Below are 5,531 nucleotides of genomic sequence, written 5' to 3'. Positions count from 1 at the left end.
ATTAGTTTTTTTATGTACACGTAGCTTTGTTAAATTGTTTGCTTTTTCGTCGACTTTAGTTTTTCCCCCATGCACCATGACAGCATTGCCAGTTTTCCAATACTGATGAGTTGTGTCAAGCCTCTTTTTATTGTAACGTCTTACGATTTCTCTTAGTCAGTTTGTTTATCGGAATTTTTATGCAGAAAACCCTAACAAATTCATGCAATATAATAACCTGTTGATTTATCTAGCATATATCTCAACGCCATTGTGCTCCTCTATATATACATATGATTGTATGGTACCTGCGTTTTAAAATTGAAGTCTCGAAGGAGGTGTGACAAAAATGCAGTTTAGGCATAAGACAATATTTGTAATTTATCGTTGAATTGTTATCTATAATAAATTACCCGTTTGAACAATGCGTTAACGAATAATACATATACAATCAGTCTTTTATCCTTGGTTGTTATGAGACGCGTTAATTGTTGCTAGGGTGCTCTCTTCGAGTTCCGCGCTCTTGGTATATAAAGACACCGATTCATTGTGTAAGTCGCTCATTTATTAATTGGCCGTCGGCGGATGAACATCGGAAAGTGAATACCAGCCAATAAAGTACTTTAAAAGGAAAGTTTGTAAACCTAGTTTGAGTTGAAAGCTTGTGGTTTTAAAGCAAGCGGTTTTTTGAAGTCTTTACGATTGTTGCAAGCTACCGGGTTGTTCCGAAACTGTAATTTCCCTCGGGAATGGTCGCAGTCCCTCGAACAGATAGCTTGTAATAATCTGGTGACTTACATGTAGGTGCTTCAAAACTAGTTGTCTCAGGAACTAGGTGCTTCAGAGACTAGTCATTTCAGGACTAGGTGTTTTAGAGACTGGGTGTCTCAGGACTAGGTGTTTCAGGGCCCTAGGATTTTTGAAGCTTATTCTTAAGTTTAATATAATTGTTTGTCAAATCAGTTGGGACCTCGGAAAGGATCAAGGATAAATTGAGGTTATAGTTTTCAGATATATAAAGTTATTTGTGTAAATAGTGTTTTTTCTTTATTAAGTTTCAAAGTTTAAAAACTGGTTTTGTAGTTTTTAAGAAAGGCCTCAATCCAAGTTGTAGTTAGGTTTTCGAGTTAATTAAAAGATTGATATTGGAGTATTTCAGATTCTGTGAAAACGCCAAACACGTTACAGGGGTACGAGAACAACCTTTTTAATCTAAAGTACATTACTATTTAATCTATATACAAATGTTTTGTGAGCTTTTTTCGTCATAAGTATGTCAAAATGTAGAATGATATATATTATTACCAATCTGACAGTGATTTGAAGATACTGACTGACTGATTAATTTATGGTTGTTTAAAGTCCATTGGCCTATACATCAAGTAAATGCTAAGTAGGATAAAACACAGATATATCATGTTAAGGAGGGGTATTTGCGATAAAATACCAGTCGAGAGAATGTTAAATTTCGCGAGCCGTAAGGCGAGGGAAATTCATTCTCAAGACTGGTATTTTTTCGGAAATACCCCTCAAGAACATGCTATATCGGTTTAATTACACCGAATGTTAATGTTCAAAAACGCATTTATGATCGTGACGTTACAAGTGTCCAGTCGGAGAGAGTATTTGTTGGCAAATACCACGGCAGAGAGGGTAAAAAAGGCATATCCTTTTTGCAAATACCCCGGCGGCGTTAAAAAAATGAACGATATTCATTTGATAACAGTACATTTGTAAATTTGTGAAAAATACACTGGCAATCAACTAATCAAAACCCAGGATTCTTACATAAGGTGTAATTATAAATTGAATAAAAACAAATGTCCGGTATAAATAAAAACTCATCAAAGATATCAGGCTAATAATGGTATTCGCCCGGTATATATTACCCTTCCGGAGCACCTGAGATCACCCCTAGTATTTGGTGGGGTTCGTGTTGCTTATTCTTTAGTTTTCTATGTTGTGTCATGTGTACTATAATTGTTTGTCTGTTTGTCTTTTTTCATTTTTAGCCATGGCGTTGTCAGTTTATTTTTGATTTATGAGTTTGACTGTCCCTCTGGTATCTTTCGTCCCTCTTTTTGTAATGAATGACAATTATAATTTAAGTTATACATTCTTAAATGATACAATAAACAGGTTCCATGCAATATGTAAAGCTTATAATTGCCCAAATATATAAAGATATGAATTATACACAGACCATCGACGATCTGTGATCAGCCGGAAGTCCTACAAATCAAAGAATATGAAGATATGTGTGAGGCGACTCACATCTGATGCACGAAATAACATAATAGAAATACTTTGATTGTACTTCCGGAACGAAGGCCTGAAAAGATTATTACCTTTTATTCTTATATTATTCTTCCCGGTGTTTAATTCAAATTTGAAAAGGAAAAATACATTGTGTATTAAATTGTAGAAGTCGTGCATAACTGATAATAGCTTACGAAATATGTAAACAAATTACTTCATTTATCTTTATTCATAAAATATTAATGCTGACGAAATAAATAACAAATACGTGAAGGTTAAAATGTGGAACGAGAGAAATACTACGAACATAATTTCAATTAAAAGGTGGAACGAGAGAAATACTACGATCATAACTTATTTTGCCTTAGACAACAACGGCCGGAAAATAGTAAGTATCAATGATTAATTTATAATTGTGAATTTTTGTCTTTGGATACTATATTCTAAAAATAGATTTTAAGTAAACTAATTACAATCTTCTGATTTCAATATTGATCGTATTAGTGTTGTTTAAATTATAGACAGAGAGAGATACATAATGTACTTTTTCATACTGCAGCCGTGATTTTCCAAAAAAATAAAAATTATCTCCCTATGTTTAGACATTTGCTCGGTTTCACAATTTGTTGTAAAAAAATTATACTGGATAAACGAAATAACGCTAACGGTGTTATTTTAAGTTAAACATTATAATAATAATATAACTTTATGAAGCACAAATTACACCCAAAAGAGGGTCAAAGGCTTGGCAATTACATGTAACAACAATACTTACTTCTGCGCAAGTAAATACGACATATTGGATTTTCACAATATAAATATCCAATTGACTATATTGTTTTTTTTCTATATTGGCTAGAGGTAAAGGGGAAGGGTTGAGATATAAAAAAACATATTTAACCCCACCGCATTTTTGCCTGTCCTAAGTTAGGAGACTCTGGCCTTTGTTAGTCTTGTGTGATTTTTAATTTTAGATTCTTATGTATATTTCGGAGTTTAGTATGACGTCAATTATCCCTGAACGGGTATACAATTTTGTTTAGGGGCTAGCTAAAGCACACCTCCGGGTGCGGAAGTTTTTCACTGCATTGAAGACCTATTGTTGGCCTTCGGCTGTTGTCTGCTCTTTGGTCAGGTTGTCTCTTTGACACATTCCTCATTTCCATTCTGAATTCTGTATACAGCAAACAATTAACATCATTATTAAAAGACGATTGTAATTTCATTGTGGCACCACACACAAGCTGTAATTGATTTACATACCAACAATGGTCTTGTAGCATAAGACATAGATATACAATCATGACATTAACAGTCACACACCAAAGCAGTAATTGATTCACAACATTTTAGACTCGAGTGAGGGAATGTGGTTTTGAGACTTTTGATACTTCTACCAAATGTTGAAATAATATGAATAATCTTCAAAGGATGTAATTATATATAAGTTACAAACAATTATCTTATAAAAGCATGAAAGGAGTCCTCTAATGTCATTAAACTATTATTATTTTCAGTTTTAAAATCATGTCTGACAACAAACAGTCAATGAAGAAAACATTAGAAGAAAACAAGAGTAGGGCTAAGAAGCAATTTGCCGTCACAGCGGTATTCATTGGTGTATATTTTGCTGTTTGGAATACGATACCATTAGATACGTCTGAACTAACGACACCAACAGATCGACTGATTTACACAATAAGATGGTTATTCCTATCTTCATTGACAATGATGTTTGCTATGTTTGGAGTGTTGAGGGTCCGGGGTAGTACAGACGCCATTGATCCATTAAATGGCTCCTCGGAAAACTTAGTAGAACTACCAAACCGAATTTTACGAAATACAACAGAACAACTCATACTTCATGCATCAACGGTTTTGACCCTCTCGACCTTCATGGACGAAAACAGTATGAGAAATATTCCTCTTCTAGTCATACTGTTTATTCTTGGAAGATTATTGTATGCTATTGGATTTAGTTCTGCTCCAATGAACAGAGCTCTTGGATTTAGCATGACATTTTGGCCTACGATGGCAACATATATGTATTGTACATATTGTGTAATAACCACATTCATATTTTAGATTAAACATGATATTTTGTACATTGAATGTATGTCCTTTTGTATAATAAAATTGTAAAACCAAAATGCGTATTAACTATTCATGAAAAAAATATCATAAGACCAATCTTATGTTTACCTAGTTAGTAGCAACATTTTATTGGATGTTTTCTTTTTTGTTATTTTCGTAATTCTGACAATAATAATGTTTCTTATCATTTTAAGATGTCATATTTTCAAGCCCATATTTTTTTAATTAAAGCATCTGTTAGTACTTAACATTCCTGTACATTATAACAAGTGTATAATATATATCTTTATTCTCATAAACCAAAGTACAATGGTACAGAGACATATACAAATAAATTACCATAGTATAAATTTGAAGTGTATGAAGACAAACGAATTTATCAAATCGCAACTGTATTATATTATTTCCTTTTTGAAACACACCACTCATCTTAAATAAGAATAACTTTCGGATTCTTTAGAATATTGCGTTAACATGACAACTAATATAAGGAAAAGTGTTGTGCGTATGAGTTTTGATTGTCCATTTAGTGTCGTCATACCTCTCTATAGGCTTAAGAATGTATTGTATCAATAAGCACCAGTACGTGCAGCAGTAATCCATCAATGTGTAAGATTAATGTCAAATCCAATGAGTTATGATATCGTTAGAAAATTTCAAGTTGTCATAATGCAAATCTTTTTATCCAATTCATATTGAATAATCATCAATTAATATAGTCAAAAAATTCCTATAAGAATTCCCATTTTGACACAATTATTTATGGACTTGATTAATCAGAGCCTGAGGGGATTTTAAGACAAACGAGGAGCATACTTGTTCCTATATTTCCACAAAAATATATATTTTCACTCGCAGTGTTAAATCTTGGTAATTGAATATAGCTTGTCGTGTTTAGATAGTATTTACAAAAGGAAGAAAGTAACTATAAATCTCAATGTTTTACAGATAAATCTGCTTTATATTTAGACCTTTTTCTCGAAATGACTAATGATAGTAGGTTAAATACCAAAATTTATGTCAAACGCGATGATTTCAATTTTCCTATAGTCAACTTTCCATTTCTGTGTAGCAACATCCCAGCGGCATCAGCAGATGGATTTATGTGTCTCAATTGATACGTTACTCTAGAGCTAGCTCAAAGTACGTTGATTTTGTTGAACGAGGAATACTGCTTTCTCAAAAGTTGCTAAGATTGC

At 32.8% G+C, this 5,531-nt stretch overlaps 1 long non-coding RNA gene across 1 annotated transcript; it reads left to right on the top strand.

Annotated features, from left to right (window-relative positions):
• Positions 1 to 2,464: 2,464 nt before the first annotated feature.
• On the top strand, positions 2,465 to 4,388 carry LOC143068974 (uncharacterized). The gene is made up of 2 exons (XR_012976284.1): positions 2,465 to 2,626; positions 3,756 to 4,388. It is a non-coding gene; the product is annotated as an uncharacterized LOC143068974 (long non-coding RNA).
• Positions 4,389 to 5,531: the final 1,143 nt, after the last annotated feature.

Source organism: Mytilus galloprovincialis, chromosome 3 (assembly GCF_965363235.1).
Source record: "Mytilus galloprovincialis chromosome 3, xbMytGall1.hap1.1, whole genome shotgun sequence".
Lineage (NCBI taxonomy): Eukaryota > Metazoa > Mollusca > Bivalvia > Mytilida > Mytilidae > Mytilus > Mytilus galloprovincialis.
This window is presented reverse-complemented; position numbering and strand designations above follow the sequence as displayed.